The following is an 18234-nucleotide window of genomic DNA, read 5'->3' as shown; positions in this document are numbered from 1 at the left end:
CATCACTGAATTCTGACATAGACTCTCACTAAAATCCCCACCAGCAAGATGACAATGACCCCAAAGAGCAGAAGCCCTCACCGCAGCACCAGCTGTCTCCCAAACAATTTCCACGGGGCCCTTGGATGAACCTCAAGACACTCTTCCTGGCGTGTCTGCTGATCCGACTGAGTCTCCTCTTTTTTTTCAACATCTCTTATCCACATTCCTCCATGGTTTCCAGGGCCTGCTGGAGATGAAAAGGAACTCAGTGCCTTAAAAGGGTGTTTTTCTTCTGTATAAAAGGAGATGCATGTATGCACTACTAGCTGGGAGAATGGTAATTCAAGAAGCAGTTGCTACCATGGAGATGAAAGGAAATCCTATGTCAGGTGCTGTCCACTCACCCACAGACACGGACTGGATCCCGCTGCGGTCAGCTGGGGTCCTCAGGCGCTCTGCCCCACCAAGTAACGCAACAAAGAAGGTAGCTCTTTAGGTTAAGAGGCTTCGGGGAAATGTTCAAGGGGCCAGCAGTCATCGAATTAGCATCTCAGAAAGAGAATAAGGCCAGTGGAGGAGAAAGATGACCTAAGAGATGATTCAAGGCCGTTCACAGCAATGGGGACAGATGCGAGTCTTCCCATCAGAGGGCCTGCTAGGTACCAGGCAGGATAGTGACCCAGACCTAGATTTAGTCTCAGCATGCCTCAGAAGAGTAACAATAAGGAAAATACCCTAAATGCTTGCAGCAGTACTGAACTGATCACCTGCAGCTTTTAATGATCTGTAGCAGTGTGTCCGTGTCTGCAATTAAAGCAAACAAACTTCCGGCGCTTCCCTGGTGGCGCAGTGGTTGGGAATCCGCCTGCCAATGCAAGGGACACAGGTTCGAGCCCTGGCCCAGGAAGATCCCACGTGGCGGCGGAGCAACTAAGGCCGTGCGCCACAACCACTGAGCCTGCGCTCTAGAGCTTGCGTGCCACAACTACAGAGCCCGCATGCCACACTACTGAAGCCCATGCGCCTAGAGCCCGTGCTCCGCAACAAGAGAAGCCACCACAATGAGATGCCCACGCACCGCAACGAAGAGTAGCCCCCACTTGCTGCAACTAGAGAAAGCCCACGCACAGCAACAAAGACCCAACGCAGCCAAAAATTAAAAATAAAATAAAAAGCAAACAGACTTCAGCTGTTTACCTTGAAATTGGGTGTTCCTTATCATTTGTTTCTGAGACATTATTGCCCTATTTAAGTGGGAGCTCAGCACAGCAAATCTAGTTGTGAACACCTAGACAGGCCCGTCCCAAGACCAGGGGCAGCTGTGTCATACCTGGGCGAAGTGGGTCCTGGGAGAAAGCAGCAGTCCTGTCCTGGGCCGCATTTCGTTTCAAACTGGCATGTACCTGAGCCTAGAAAACGAGACAAAGTCAATCCACAGGCTTCACCACAGTGCTCATCAAACACTTGCTTCATTCCCCAGTGGAGCCATTTTCTTTAACTGACGCGTAACATGGGAGCCTCTCTAGTTAACAAGTACAGGATCATCTTTTGTAACAATTGACGTGGGGTCAGTGGGTGGGGAAGGTTGGATGGAAAAAAGATGAGGGCAGGTCGGGGACCGGACCCTGTAGAATTCTCCCTTCGTCGTCCTTCACCTCTTTTCTCCATCACCTATCTAACACCCTACGCTGACCCTAGGAAGTTTACAGACAAAGATGCCCACAGGTATCTCAATGAAACACTGGGAGATCATAAAAACAGGATAAATATCAGGATAAATCTGATGGCATTCCACCTTTCTCTCCAGGTCTAAAGCTTGTCCTGAAATTGGCTTTTCAGGAACAGAGACGGAAGTTTAGCATAGGACCCAGGGGAGAAAAGAGCCCCCTGTTTTTCTACCTGATGAATAAACAAAGGGGAATAAAGCCAGGCTCACCAGCCCTTCACATCTGAATTAAGTCCAGTTAAAACAATGACATAGGGCTTCCCTGGTGGCGCAGTGGTTGAGAGTCCACCTGCCGATGCAGGGGACACGGGTTCCTGCCCCGGTCCGGGAAGATCCCACATGCCGCGGAGCGACTGGGCCCGTGAGCCATGGCCACTGAGCCTGCGCGTCCGGAGCCTGTGCTCTGCAACGGGAGAGGCCACGACAGTGAGAGGCCCCCGTACCACAAAAAAAAAAAAAAAAAAAAAAAATGACATATACTCAATATTTTGTATAAGGGGAAAGAATCTGAAAAAGAATACACACACACACACACACACACCCCATATATATATATATATATATAGTGTGTGTGTGTGTGTGTGTATGTATAACTAAATCACTTTGCTGTACAGCCGAAACTAACACAACATTGTAAATCAACTATAATAAGATAAAATAAAACAGCAATGACAAAAAGTAGCGTTTATAATAAAAGAGAAAAGAACCTTCCAAACTAAGAGAGAGAGAGGTAAAACTGGATCTGTGTGTCTGCCAGGAGAGGACAGCAACGAGTGTAGTTACCTGCTGACAGGCTTTTTGCAATTTAGCCGGGCAATAAAGCCTAGAAAACACACAGCCTGAGAGACAGCACAGGTGATGATCCCTAACCACAGACCTGGAAGTGGAAATATTTAATAGAGGTTGATTCAGTGGAAAACCAGCCGCCCTGGGGCGTATGTTTCTCCTAAGTACTTCTGAGAATCTGCTTTCATGGCTGAGGCGGAGCCCAAGGTGAGCCAGAAACCTCTACCCCGCTCTCCCTGTTAGTTTCCAGAAGGTTCCAGGAAGCCCAGAAACCCCTGAGGCCACCTTCCAGGTTTCTGGATCTCAGAACAAACATTGAGAGGCTATTTTTGGCCATAACATTTGGCTTTAAGAAAACTGCCAATTATAAGGAAATACTCAAAGACAAACTATTGATACTCGCTAACAGTACTTCCAAACTACTGTGCTCCGTTTTCCTCGTTTTCCTCACCAAAGGGGGCTGCAGATGGTGGGAGTCCCCTGGCGGTCCAGGGCCCTCGGCAGTCTTTCACTGCCGAGGGCCTGGGTTCAATCCCTGGCCGGGGAGCTAAGGTCTCACGAGCCGCATGGCACGTCCCCCCGCCCCCCAAAAATGCATGTATCGCCAGCCCTGTAAAGGACCTACGCTACCTGCCTCGGAACTTCGTGCAGGACCTGACTTGCCCTGACTGCAGTAGATCCCAGGGCAGGATTATCCCCAGACAGGTGACTACACAGAAGGAGTGGCTGAGTGGGGGTGGAGGATGGGAGAAGCCTTGCCGGTCTCAAAGTACCGTTAAAAACTCCACCCCATTAACCCACACAGGACCCAGAGGGAGACCCCAGGTGACGAGAGTTCTTTTGGCCAAGAGTGAACCCACCGCAGAATCAGAAACTCCAAGCTGGGAGAGCCTGAATCTACACGTGGACAGTGGCCACAGTGCTCAGACTATATACAAAAATAGAACTCGGACCCACAATCTACAGCAACCTGCCTAGAAAGCCAACCCCTTATCTACAATAAACAACCCAGAAGCCAGCCTATGTCAGACTCGTGAGAGGCAGATCCCTATCTCTAGGGATAATCCAAGAAGCTAAATAATCACTTCTGCAATAATTGACCCAAAATGTCCAAGCCGCCATCAGTAACTGACAGCTTCCCTAATTTTTGTCCCTGTTTCCAACTCAGGACCAGCCAGAGAAAGGCAGGCAGACATGGCCCCTGACCAAGCACACAGGACACCCCACTTCCGGTCAGCCGGCCTCCAGCCCCCCCAGGCCAGCAGCCTCCAGCAGGGCAGCCCTGAGCCTCCCCTCTGTCCCGCCGTGAATCCTTCCTTCTCCTCAACCCGCCTTGGAGTCTCTGCCAGATTCCAGGGCTAGTGGCTGACACACACACACACCCCCGACACACACACACACAGCTGGGCATGAAGAGCCTCTGCTGGTCCCCTTTGGTTGGTCTGCATTTATGTTCACACCTTCTAGTTCCTTCCTCCACACCAGCCAAACTCAGTTGGAAGCCAGAGGGCAAGGGTCACAGTGACCGGTGCATAGAGGCATCACATGGGAGGGTCATACACTGGGTCAGACACAGAGGGAGCTGTAAACGTTGACGTCACAAATGGGAGACCCAGGAGAAATGTCACATTAGGACGGGGTCAGGGACAACGGGTCACACCTGTGACATATGGAAGTCACCCACGGGGTCACGCAGGAGCCTCCGGAGGAGCCCTCATCTGCTCCACCTGTCCCCACACAAGCCACCGCCAGGGGCCTCCCATCCCAGAGCCTAGACACAGATGTCAGAAGTTTTGTTCTAGAAACGTCTTCTCTGCTGTGCCCCTCAGGTGCCCGGGTCCCTTAGTCCCTGAGGCTTTTTACTGTCTGCACTTCCCACATGCCCAACACCCTGTCATTAAAAACTGTCCACACCCAAGTGTCCTTGGGAAGGTCTTCCTGTGTCCTACAGCATCCACCTGTGTGAATAACTTTTTTTGGATGAGATAGTATATTCACTTTGTGGCAAAAAAATCAAAACATCATAAAAATGCATGTGAAGCATTTGGTTCCCACCTTTGCCCTCTCTGACCTTATTCCTTCTAACTAGTTGTTAGTGTCTTTTATAAAAACTCTCAGATTCCGTACATTACTTCCGTATTTCACCATCTAACTGATGTCTTTTGCTTTCAGTAATTTTTCAGCCATTTTAGGTCCTTGAGTTATGAAATCATCTTCTGTAAATAATGACAGTAGTTTTATCTGCTCCTTTGCAATGTTTATACTTTTTTTTTTCATTGTCTAAGTGTATGCTTGCTTTTGTCTTTCACCTAGGAAGTAACTTAGAACTGTTTTCTTTTTTTTTTTTCTGGCTGAGCCACACTGCGTGTGAAATCTTATCTCCCCGAACCAGGGGCCACTGGCAGTGACAGTACCAAGTCCTAACTACTGGACCACCGGGGAACTCCCAGAGGTGTTTTCAAATATCCTAATTTTGGTAAGCTTTTTCTGACTGATTTCTAACTTCATCGTAATTGGCTCAGAGAAAGTGACCTGAGTAATACATATGCTTTGAAATTTGTTGAGATTTAGTTTATATTCTAGAAGGGGATCACATTTTTATAAAATGTTCCATGTGACTCAAGAACGTTGCTCTCTAATTACTGTATGCAGAGTTCTCTCTGTGTCCATTTGATCAACATTCTTAATTTTATTATTCAAATCTTTATATCTTTTTCTTTAATTTTTGAATTTTATTTTATTTTTTTATACAGCAGGTTCTTATTAGTTACTTATTTTATACATATTAGTGTATACATGTCAATTCCAATCTCCCAATTCATCCCACCACCACACCACGCCCCCGCCACTTTCCCTGCTTGATGTCCATACTTTTGTTCTCTACACTTGTGTCTATATTTCTGCCCTGCAAACAGGTCCACCTGTACCATTTTTCTAGGTTCCACATTTATGCATTAATATACGATATTTGTTTTTCTCTTTCTGACTTTCTTCACTCTGTATGACGGTCTCTAGATCCATCCACGTCTCTGCAAATGACCCAATTTCTTTCACTTTTATGGCTGAGTAATATTCCATCGTATATATGTACCATATCTTCTTTATCCATTGATCTGTCGATGGGCATTTAGGTTGCTTCCATCACCTGGCTATTGTAAATAGAGCTGCAATGAACATTGGGGTGCACGTGTCTTTTTGAATTATGGTTTTCTCTGGGTATAGGCCCAGTAGTGGGATTGCTGGGTCGTATGGAAGTTCTATTTTTAGTTTCTTAAGGAACCTCCATACTGTTCTCCATAGTGGCTGTATCAATTTACATTCCCACCAACAGTGCAAGAGTGTTCCCTTTTCTCCACATCCTCTCCAGCATTTATTGTTTGTAGATTTTCTGGTGATGGCCATTCTGACTGGTGTGAGGTGATACCTCATTGCAGTTTTGACTTGCATTTCTCTAATCATTAGTGATGTTGAGCAGCTTTTCATGTGCTTCTTGGCCATCTGTATGTCTTCTTTGGAGAAATGTCCATTTAGGTCTTTTGCCCTTTTTTTTTTTTTTTTTTGTGGTACGCGGGCCTCTCACTGTTGTGGCCTCTCCCGTTGCGGAGCACAGGCTCTGGACGCGCAGGCTCAGTGGCCATGGCTCACGGGCCCAGCCACTCCGCGGCATGTGGGATCTTCCCGGACCAGGGCATGAACCCGTGTCCCATGCATCGGCAGGCGGACTCTCAACCACTGCGCCACCAGGGAAGCCCTTCTGCCCATTTTTTGATTGGGTTGTTTACTCTTTTAATATTGAGCTGCATGAGCTGTTTATGTACTTTGGAGATTAATCCTTTGTCCACTGCTTTGTTTGCAAATATTTTCTCCCATTCTGAGGGCTGCCTTTTCGTCTTGATTGTAATTTCCTTTGCTTTGCAAAAGCTTTTAAGTTTCATTAGGTCTCATTTGTTTATTTTTGTTTTTATTTCCATTACTCTAGGAGGTGGATCCAAAAAGATCTTGCTGTGATTTATGTCAAAGAGTGTTCTTCCTATATTTTCCTCTAAGAGTTTTATAGTGTCCGGTCTTACATTTAGGTCTCAAATCCATTTTGAGTTTATTTTTGTGTATGATGTTACGGAGGGTTCTAATGTCATTCTTTTACATGTAGCTGTCCAGTTTTCCCAGCACCACTTACTGAAGAGACTGTCTTTTCTCCACTGTATATTCTTGCCTACTCCATCACAGATTAGTTGACCATAGGTGTGTGGGTTTATCTCTGGACTTTCTATGCTGTTCCATTGATCTATATTTCTGTTTTTGTGCCAGTACCATACTGTCTTGATTACTGTAGGTTTGTAGTATAGTCTGAAGTCAGGGAGTCTGATTCCTCCAGCTCCGTTTTTTTCCCTCAAGACTGCCTTGGCTATTCGGGGTCTTTTGTGTCTCCATACAAATTTTAAAATTTTTTGTTCTAGTTCTGTAAAAAATGCCACTGGTAATTTGATAGGGATTGCATTGAATCTGTAGATTGCTTTCGGTTGTATAGTCATTTTCACAATATTGATTCTTCCAATCCAAGAACATGGTATATCTCTCCATCTCTTTGTGTCATCTTTGATTTCTTTCATCAGGGTCTTATAGTTTTCTGAGTACAGGTCTTTTACCTCCTTAAGTAGGTTTATTCCTAGGTATTTTATTCTTTTTGTTGCAGTGGTGAATGGGATTGTTTCCTTAATTTCTCTTTCTGATCTTTCGTTGTTAGTGTATAGGAATGCAAGAGATTTCTGTGCATTAATTTTCTATCCTGCAACCTTACCAAATTCATTGATTAGCTCTAGTAGTTTTCTGGTGGCATCTTTAGGATTCTCTATGTATAGTATGATGTCATCTGCAAACAGTGACAGTTTTACTTCTTCTTTTCCAATTTGTATTCCTTTTATTTCTTTTTCTTCTCCGATTACCATGGCTAGGACTTCCAAAACTATGTTGAATAATAGTGGTGAGAGTGGACACCCTTGTCTTTTTCCTGACCTTAGAGGAAATGCTTTCAGTTTTTCACCATTGAGAATGATGTTTGCTGTGGGTTTGTCATATATGGCCTTTATTATGTTGAGGTAGGTTCCCTCTATGCCCACTTTCTGGAGAGTTTTTTTTATCATAAATGGGTGTTGAATTTTGTCAGAAGCTTTTTCTGCATCTATTGAGGTGATCATATGGTTTTCATTCTTCAATTTGTTAATATGGTGTATCACATTGATTGATTTGCATACATTGAAGAATCCTTGCATCCCTGGGATGAATCTCACTTGATCATGGTGTATGATCCCTTTAATGTGTTTTTGGATTCTGTTTGCTAGTATTTTGTTGAGGATTTTTGCATCTATATTCATCAGGGATTTTGGTCTGTAATTTTCTTTTTTTGTAGTATATTTGTCTGTTTTGGTATCAAGGTGATGGTGGCCTCATAGAATGAGTTTGGGAGTGTTCCTTCCTCTGCAATTTTTTGGAAGAGCTTGAGAAGGATGGGTGTTAACTCTTTGCTAAATGTTTGATACAATTCACCTGTGAAGCCATCTGGTCCTGGACTTTTGTTTGTTGGAAGATTTTTAATTACAGTTTCAATTTCCTTACTTGTGATTTGTCTGTTCATATTTTCTATTTCTTCCTGGTTCAGTCTTGGAAGGTTACACCTTTCTAAACATTTGTCCATTTCTTCCAGTTTATCCATTTTATTGGCCTAGAGTTGCTTGTAGTAGTCTCTTATGATGCTTTGTATTTCTGCAGTATCCACTGTAACTTCTTCTTTTTCATTTCTAATTTTATTGATTTGAGTCCTCTCTCTCTCTTTCTTTATGAGACTGGCTAAATGTTTATCAAGTTTGTTTATCTTCTCAGAGAACCAGCTTTTAGTTTTATTGATCTTTGCTATTGTTTTCTTTGTTTCTATTTCATTTATTTCTGCTCTGATCTTTATGATTTCTTTCCTTCTGCTAACTTTGGGTTTTGTTTGTTCTTCTTTCTCTAGTTCCTTTAGGTGTAAGGCTAGATTGTTTATTTGAGATGTTTCTTCTTTCTTGAGGTAGGCTTGTATTGCTATAAACTTCCCTCTTAGAACTGCATCTCATAGGTTTTGGATCATCGTGTTTTCATTGTAATTTGTCTCTAGGTATTTTTTGATTTCTTCAGTGATCTCTTGACTATTTAGCAATGAATTGTTTAGCCTCCATGTGTTTGTGTTTTTTACATTTTTCTCCCTGTAACTGATTTTTAATCTCATAGTGTTGTGGTCGGAAAAAATGCTTGATATGATTTCAATTTTCTTAAATTTACCGAGGCTTGATTTGTGACTCAAGATGTGATCTATCCTGGAGAATGTTCCATGTGCACTTGAGAAGAAAGTGTAATCTGCTGGTTTTGGATGGAACGTCCTATAAACATCAATTAAATCTATCTGGTCTGTGGTGTCATTTAAAGCTTGTGTTTCCTTATTAATTTTCTGTCTGGATGATCTGTCCATTGGTGTAAGTGAGGTGTTAAAGTCCCCCATTATTATTGTGTTACTGTTGATTTCCTCTTTTATAGCTGTTAGCAGTTGCCTTATGTATTGAGGTGCTCCTATGTTGGGTGCATATATAATTGTTATATCTTCTTCTTGGATTGATCTCTTGATCATTAGGTAGTGTCCTTCCTTGTTTCTTGTAACATTCTTTATTTTAAAGTCTATTTTATCTGATGTGAGTATTGCTACTCCAGCTTTCTTTTGATTTCCATTTGCATGCAATATCTTTTTCTATCCCCTCACTTTCAGTCTGTATGTGTCCTAGGTCGGAAGTGGGTCTCTTGTAGACAGCATATATATGGGTCTTGTTTTTGTATCCATTCAGTGAGCCTGTGTCTTTTGGTTGGAGCATTTAATCCATTCATGTTTAAGGTAAGTATCAATATGTATGTTTCTATTACCATTTTCTTAATTGTTATGGGTTTGTTTTTGTAGGTCCTTTTCTTCTCTTGTCTTTCCCACTTAGAGAAGTTCCCTTAGCATTTATTGTAGAGCTGGTTTGGTGGTGCTGAATTCTCTTAGCTTTTCCTTGTCTGTAAAGCTTTAGATTTCTGCATCAAATCTGAATGAGATCCTCGTCAGGTAGAGTAATCTTGGTTGTAGGTTCTTCCCTTTCACCACTTTCAATATATCATGCCACTCCCTTCTGGCTTGTAGAGTTTCTGCTGAGAAATCAGCTGTTAACCTTATGGGAGTTCCCTTGTATGTTATTTGTTGTTTTTCCCTTGTTGCTTTCAATAATTTTTCTTTGTCTTTAATTTTTGTTAGTTTGATTACTATGTGTCTCAGCATGTTTCTCCTTGGGTTTATCCTGCCTGGGACTCTCTGCACTTCCTGGACTTGGGTGGCTATTTCCTTTCCCATGTTAGGGAAGTTTTTGACTATAATCTCCTCAAATATTTTCTTGGGTCCTTTCTCTCTCTCTTCTCCTTCTGGGACCCCTCTAATGTGAATGTTGGTGTGTTTAATGTTGTCCCAGAGGTCTCTTAGGCTGTCTTCATTTCTTTTCATTCTTTTTTCTTTATTCTGTTCCACAGCAGTGAATTCCACCATTCTGTCTTCCAGGTCACTTATCCGTTCTTCTGCCTCACTTATTCTGCTATTGATTCCTTCTAGTGTAGTTTTCATTTCAGTTTTTGTATTGTTGCTCTCTGTTTGTTTGTTCTTTAATTCTTCTAGGTGTTTGTCCTTTAATTCTTCTAGGTCTTTGTTAAACATTTCTTCTGTCTTCTCCGATCTTTGCCTCCATTCTTTTTCTGAGGTCCTGGATCATCTTCACTGTCATTATTCTGAATTCTTTTTCTGAAAGATTGCCTATCTCCACTTCATTTAGTTGTTTTTCTGGGGTTTTATCTTGTTCCTTCATCTGGTACAAAGTCCTCTGCCTTTTCACCTTGTCTATCTTTCTGTCAATGTGGTTTTTGTTCCACAGGCTGCAGGATTGTAGTTCTTCTTGCTTCTGCTGTCTGCCCTCTGGTGGATGAGGCTATCTAAGAGGCTTGTGCCAGCTTCCTGATGGGAGGGACTGGTGGTGGGTAGAGCTGGGTGTTGCTCTGGTGGGCAGAGCTCAGTAAAACTTTCATCTGCTTGTCTGCTGATGGGTGGGGCTGGGTTCCCTCCCTGTTCATTGTTTGGCCTGAGGCGACCCAGCACTGGAGTCTACCCGGCCCTTTGGTGGGGCTAATGGTGGACTCTGGGAGGGCTCACGCCAAGGAATACTTCCCAGAACTTCTGCTGCCAGTGTCCTTGTCCCCACGGTGAGCCACAGCCACCCCCAGCCTCTGCAGGAGACCCTCCACCAACACTAGCAGGTAGGTCTGGCTCAGTCTCCCCTGGGGTCACTGCTCCTTCCCCTGGGTCCTGATGCACACACTGTGTGCATCCTGTGTGTGACCTCCAAGAGTGGAGTTTCTGTTTCCCCCAATCCTGTCAAAGTCCTGCAGTCAAATCCCGCTAACCTTCAAAGTCTGATTCTCTAGGAATTCCTCCTCCTGTTGCCAGACCCCCAGGTTGGGAAGCCTGACGTGGGGCTCAGAACCTTCACTCCAGTGGGTGGACTTCTGTGGTATAAGTGTTCTCCAGTTTTGTGAGTCACCAACACAGCAGTTATGGGATTTGATTTTATTGTGATTGCGCCCCTCCTACTGTCTCATTGCGGCTTCTCCTTTGTCTTTGGATGCGGGGCATCTTTTCTGGTGAGTTCCAGTGTCTTCCTGTCGATGATTGTTCAGCAGTTAGTTGTGATTCTGGTGCTCTCACAAGAGGGAGTGAGCACACGTCCTTCTACTCTGCCATCTTGCACCAATCTCCCCAAATCTTTATATCTTTTTTTTTTTTTTTTTTTTTTTTTTTTTTTTGCGGTACGCGGGCCTCTCCCGTTGCGGAGCACAGGCTCCGGACGCGCAGGCTCCGGACGCGCAGGCTCAGCGGCCATGGCTCACGGTCCCAGCCGCTCCGCGGCATGTGGGATCTTCCCAGACCGGGGCACGAACCCGTGTCCCCTGCATCGGCAGGCGGACTCTCAACCACTGCGCCACCAGGGCAGCCCCGCTATTGTTTCTTTATGGTCTCGGCTTTTAGCTCTACCCATTTTCATTTTCTTTGGTCCTAGTCCTTGCCTCCCAGACCTTTGTCTTGGGTCATTTTCCTTCTTCCTGAACTACATCCTTCACATAGTCCTTCAGGGAGGGATGCTGGTGGTTTCATTTACTTGAAAATATCTCTGTTCTTGAAAGATAATTTCCCAAGTATATAATCGTAGGTTGGCAGTTACTTTCTTTCAGTAGTTTGGAAGTATTAGTGCACTTTTCCTGGCTTCCATTGCTGCTGCTGAGAACTCTGCTTCAGTCTAAGTGTTAGTTTTGTTTTTTTTTTTTAAATAATCTTTTCTTCCCCCTCTAGTCGTTTTTAAAATCCTTACTTTCTCTACTGTGCATTTCTTTATGTGGTATATAGGTATTCTATCTTGATTTATTTTCTTTTAAAATATACTATGAGGGCTTCCCTGGTGGCGCAGTGGTTAAGAATCTGCCTGCCAATGCAGGGGACACGGGTTTGAGCCCTGGGAAGATCCCGCATGCCGCGGAGCAACTAAGCCCGTGCACCACAACTACTGAGCCTGCGCTCTAGAGCCCATGAGCCACAACTACTGAAGCCCACGCACCTAGAGCCCATGCACCGCAACAAGAGAAGCCACCGCAATGAGAAGCCCACGCACCACAACGAAGAGTAGCCCCCGCTCGCCACAGCTAGAGAAAAGCCTGCGCGCAGCAACAAAGACCCAACACAGCCAAAAATAAATAAATAAAATAATAATTTTTTAAAAAGAAAGCAAGCCTAGGTTTGAAAAAATAAAATATTGGGTTTCCCTGGTGGCGCAGTGGTTGAGAGTCCGCCTGCCGATGCAGGGGACGCGGGTTCGTGCCCCGGTCCGGGAAGATCCCACATGCCGCGGAGCGGCTGGGCCCCGTGAGCCATGGCCGCTGAGCCTGCGCGTCCGGAGCCTGTGCTCCGCAACGGGAGAGGCCACGACAGTGAGAGGCCCGCATACCGCAAAAAACAAATAAATAAAATAAAATATATTATGAGCACATTTTGCCTGGGACTTTATATGCTAAAACTAGATGGACTGTTTTTTTTTTTTTAATTGGAGTATAGTTTCTGTACAATGTTGTGTTAGTTTCTACTGTAGAGCACAGTGAACCAGCTAGACGGATGCATATATTCCCTCTTTTTCGGATTTCCTTCCCATTTAGGTCACTGCAGAGCACTGAGTAGAGTTCCCTGCCCTATACAGTAGTTTCTCATTAGTTACCTATTTTATACATAGTATCAATAGTGTATATATGTTGGGACTTCCCTGGTGGCACAGTGGTTAAGAATCCGTCTGCAAATGCAGGGGACATGGGTTTGAGCCCTGGTCCGGGAAGATCCCACATGCCGTGAAGCAACTGGGCCCGTGTGCCACAACTACTGAGCCCACATGCCTAGAGCCCGCGCACCACAACGAAGAGTAGCCCCCGCTCACCACAACTGGAGAAAGCCCGCATGAAGCAACGAAGACAAAACCCAGCCCAAAATAAAGAAATTAAATTAATTTTAAAAAATAGTGTATATATGTCAATCCCCATCTCCCAATTCGTCCCCCGCCCCGCAGAAGGCCTGTTTTGAGGATGTATTTTTTTCAGAGAGAATTTACTTCTGCCAGCATGCTGGGGGTCCTACTGACTGGGGAATTGTCCATTCACTTCTTGACTTGGAGATTTTGGACTATGCCTGTAGAGTGAACGCTGACCTGAAACTCACGTTTCATAAAGTTAGATCTCATGAACTTCTAACCAGATTTAATAAATATTAATGTCTTGGCTACTTTCATTAAAAAATTTTTTTAAAGTAGAACCTGCTTCTGTCCCCTCTTCCTCCTCATTCCCCGGGTGGGAACCACTCTCCCAGAGCTGGTGTGTATAATTCCGATGCACAGTCCAACATGGATACATATTAAGTATGTATCCATTAACATGTATAGTATGTGTTTACATTCTTTGTGTGTTTAAAGTTTTCGTGCAGAGGGGGAGGGGCAGGCCTTGCTCCTTCCCAGGCAGATTTTTCCAAAATCCAAATCCCAGCGCACTAGGCACCCACTTGGAGCAATTGAGAGCGTTTCACCAAACACCGTGCATATGGCATCAGACTGTGTAAACTGAAAAACGCTCCTGTCATTTTTCGCATCTGTACAGTGGGTATGATTTTTTTTTTCTCATCAGTCAATTTCAGGTTTCGAGTCCCACCATGGCTATCACACAGTTTCGGTTATTTAAAGTTTGTACCTGCCTAGCAACAGTATTCTCATTCCTAAAGAGATTAATATGCAGATCTGGCAGAGGACGGAAATTAAGTGGAGACTAAATAACTTTCCCAGCTACAGGTGATTATTCATCTGTTGCTAAACAGACAGACGTTGAAGCGTGGACTTCTTGAGATGCAGACACACCCACAAGTGTAAAGATTAAAGGAGGGAATAGGAATGTGGCAACACAACAAAATGCTTTAGAAAAACTGGAACCTGAGTATTTTAAGGACATGACACCAACTTTAAGGAAAACTCAGAAAATCATTATTAAGAAGAGAGAACCATTAAATCCCAGATGGTAGCACAGGTTTCTCTAATAGCCTAGCAGCTACACAAGATATGCTTTTTATTCACCAATCTCCTGAATTAGGTGACATGGATACCTGGCAGGAAAATATCAACGCATAGGAAGAAGATGATGCGGCAAGCCAAAGAAGTTCTGAGGCAGGAGAAGATAGCAGACAGAGAAAAGAGAGCAGCAGAACAACAAAGGAAGAAAACGGAAAAGGAAGCACAGCGGCTAATGAAGAAGGAACAAAACACAATTGGTGTGAAACTTTCGTAACAAATGTTCTTCAGATGTCATGGTGCCAGTGGGAGAAATAAGAGCTCCACAACCCAAGCAACATTCGCATGGAGCTAAGAGTATTTTCAGAATACAGATACACTGTTTGACTTTAATGCATTCATCAGGCCACCCAGGACACCAGGAATCTCTCAAAAGTCCCTTGAACTCTTAGTGATTGAGACCCAAAGAACAAAAAAGGCTTATGAGATAATATTTCCTTCAACATGTTCCAACTGTAAGACAATTGTTTGCTGTAGAGAAATTATTACAAATGGCATATATCAGTACCTTTTCAAGCTGGTGTTTCTAGCTTAATAAATGGGTGTAAATCATTTTACGGTGGGAAACAACTCTCCTGTCTATAATGATTTCCTTCAATGTGCATAATGATAAAATGAATTATTTTAAATATTCTTTTGTTTCCATGATTACCTGACCTAAATCAGACAAACCTTTAACTTCTCATTTCTGTTGTCAGAAGCTGGTGTTGGCATACATTTCCTCTAACTTGAACTGGCATTGTTCATGTTCGATACAACATTAAGGAATTTGGTAATTTTGGTTTTCAAGAAAATGACATTAAATGCAATAATATATCACAAAAAAATAAAGTTTTTGTGCAACTTGCTTTTTTTTCGGAGAAAAAAATTTATTTTATTTAGTAATTCGTTTTCTGCTGTTGTTTTTAATTTACGAGAATTTTAAAAGAAAATAAATACATACATTTTATATTCTATTAAAAATTTAAAAATCATGTTAATTTTTTGTTTCATGCACAGCTCATGTACTCAAACCTGACGGTAATAACATACAGAAATTTCACTGACAATATGCAATAAAAATTATTCAAAGTGGCAGAGCAAATCATTTTTGAGAATCACCTTCACCGTGTTTTCTAGTAACCTCCATAAGATTAGCTCCTGCAACCGGATCATTCTGTGTCTATCTTTCAGTGTTCCTTTCTCTTCTGAAGGCAAGGGGAATTGAACAACTGTGGGGGAAGAGTGGATCCTGGGGGTTTTACTCTTTTTGCAGGAACCCAGAAGGGTCTTTTTACATCGTTATTCACAAAAGTAGCAGCTGCTCCCTTTGGACCTAAAATCCCCCAATTCTTCCAACCTGATGTACGTGCTCACCCAGGACTACCATGCTCCCTGCACCCTCACCGTCCCCTTCAAGGAACCCCTTGACATGTTTTTCCTTTCCACGTGTGAATTCTCTGAATGCACAGGTGTGCGCCCGGAGTCAGCAACAGAGACATTCATGGTTCAATGGATAGCTTACACGTCTGAAGCAAGACCCTGGAGCGACTCCCCACGGTGGGCTGCAAACTGAAGGCAGGACATGGTGGTAGCCTCCGCTCCCAAGGGGAAGGGGAGCGGGCCCTTTATAGAGGGAATTACATCAGGTGGCCTCATTAGTTGCCAGGGAAACCAGTGGAGGGGCAGGCCCCTCACCGCCCTTATCGTAAGCTGTCACCAGCTGGGTCCTGGGCATAGGGGTAGGTGAAACAGGCCCCGGCCGGGCAGGGGAACGTGCAGACAGCAAGAGAACAGCCATCTTGCGTGGCCTGGCCATACAGCTCCTGAGACCCCTGATTTTCTGCAGGCCCCCTCAGCAGATCTGCTCCTAGCTTGCAGCCACAGATACTAACACCGGAGGCTTAAGGGCTTCCTGTCATTTAAGATTCCAAATGCTTTCTTCTTCTTGTCTGGCTCTTCTGCCCACATAGGAACAGGGCCGGTCCTGGTCTCCGGGGACAGCCGCGCAAGACCGCGCAGGAGCGGGCTCGCCGCCCGAGCGGGTGCGACCGCCGTCAGGGGCGAGGGCGTGGAGCGCCTGCGGGGAAGCCCGGCTCTCCCCTCCCGGGGCATCTCGGGGCCGCGGGGCTGCGCAGAGCTCGGCCGTCGCTCCGAGGCCCCCGTAGGCTGCTCTCCCCGCGGCGGGTGTGGACGCACCCCCGCGTGTGCGAGGCCGCGCCCAGGGCCCGGGGGAGCACGAGCAGCCCCCGCCGCCGTCCAGGCCCCCGTGCGGGCTCCACCTGCGGCCAGACCTACGGACGCGAACGTCCTGCCGCGTCCACGTGCGGCCGAGCCCGCGGGGCGGTCAGATGAGGGCCACCTGCGGGGTCACGTGCAGAAGGCGCGGCGCCTCCCGGGGCGGGTGGGGGGCGTCCACTTCCCGCCGGGACACCCTCCGGGGACGAGGTCACCCGGGTCTGCGGGGTGGGGGCGGGGAGACGGGCGGGGCGGGAAGGGTGGGGGCGGGGAGGGGTCGCTCCGAGGCTCGACGCACCGCCCCCTGCCGGTCCCGGGAGGAGCTGCGCGTTTATCAGCCCTATGTTCCCGCTGGGAAGAAAAAGAGTGGGTTTTCCGAGCAGCTGACAGGATAATTAACCTCCGTGAGGCCAAATCCCTCGCGTGGGGCGGCCACTCCGCTCCTCACGAATCCCTGCACTTCAGAGGAAAAAAGCCGGCTTGACCCCGACGTGACTTGAACACGCAACCTTCTGATCTGGAGTCAGACGCGCTACCATTGCGCCACGAGGTCACAGCGAGCGTGAGCGTCCGTGTCATTAAAGGCCTCGCTGAGGCGGCGCCGTCGCGCGGCCCCGGAGACGCAGGCGCTGTCTCCGCGCCGCCCGCCCCCACTCGGAGGAGGAGCCGGCCGCCACGCGCCTGCGCGACCGGGGGAGGGGCGCCGCGAGCGAGTGCGGGGCGCGGCCGAGGCCGGGGCCCCGACTCCTTCCAGAGACCCCCCAAAAAGAAAGGGGGGTGGGCATCTCCCATCGCCGGGAAACTAAGGACTTAATAAACGAGCTTGATAAACGCAAGGACTTTACTATTTTTTTTCACTTTGCAAATCAGCTCACTGCATTTGTCAATTTTTAAAAACTGAAGTATAGTTGATTTACAATTATTATATTTAAACTATAAAAATAAACATTGTCTTTGAGGAAAGGCAGAACAGCGCCTGGAAGAAAATTAGAATCTTTGACCATCCACCATCCAGACATAACCACTGCTAATACTTCCATGTGCGGTATTTCTTTTTGCAGATTTTTACCGGCTACATCCGCATCCCAAATATGTTACTGGACTTTCAGCTGACAGCACACATCCGGAAAAGTAGCCATGAATTTTCACAAAGGGCAAATACTTGTGTATCCGGCGCCCAAATCGAGAAAGACATTAGCACCCACCCCTTCCAGTCGCTTCAAATCCAATTTTGAGATGAGATTATACTGTACCTAACATTTTGTTAATATTCTCACTTCTCACTGTATTGTCCGCATATTTTAGTTGATATGTTTTCTAGCATAATGTTAAAGGGTCCACTGTCCACCTCATGGGAGTCCTAAGACCCTGCTTCTGGATAGTACTTTTTCCTTTTTATTAAATAAGAAAGATCAAACTATTAAATAAGGGAGTAAATATGCTTTTAAGTAAAAAAAGCTACTAAGTAAGAAAGAGCGCTATCCTGGTCTGCTTAAGAACAAGAAGCATCAATTAACTCAATAAATACAACACCCGCAGGGCCTGGTGTTCTTTAGAGAAGGAGAGATGGAGCCGCCCCGCCTTTGCCGTCTGATGCTCTTTGTGAACTTGGGGTTGGGGGCAGCTGAGACCGCCAGAGCATCTACTGTCTAACAGGAAAGGAGGCGCGGCCACTTCTGTATTTGTGGCCACGTGTGACACTAGAGGCATTTGGGATTGACCCCAGGGCTGTTAGAGAAGCAGAGGCCAGGAGGCTCTATCCCTGTGCTCCCAAGGGAAGAGCCA

General features: G+C 45.6%; 1 non-coding gene and 1 pseudogene across 1 annotated transcript; one reads left to right on the top strand and one right to left on the bottom strand.

Moving 5' to 3' along the window:
* The first annotated feature begins 12356 nt into the window (after nt 1-12356).
* Nucleotides 12357-14938, top strand: LOC111167732 (receptor-binding cancer antigen expressed on SiSo cells pseudogene; annotated as a pseudogene).
* Nucleotides 14939-16930: 1992 nt separating this feature from the next.
* Nucleotides 16931-17002, bottom strand: TRNAW-CCA (transfer RNA tryptophan (anticodon CCA)). The gene has a single exon. It is a non-coding gene; the product is annotated as a tRNA-Trp (tRNA).
* Between the last annotated feature and the right edge of the window lie 1232 nt (nt 17003-18234).

The sequence above is a fragment of the Delphinapterus leucas genome, chromosome 19 (genome assembly GCF_059928025.1).
Source record: "Delphinapterus leucas isolate spDelLeu-1000000601 "Yukka" chromosome 19, BTC_Dleu_Yukka2, whole genome shotgun sequence".
NCBI lineage: Eukaryota > Metazoa > Chordata > Mammalia > Artiodactyla > Monodontidae > Delphinapterus > Delphinapterus leucas.
The sequence above is the reverse complement of the archived record's forward strand: the minus strand, read 5'-3'. Positions and strand labels throughout refer to the sequence as shown.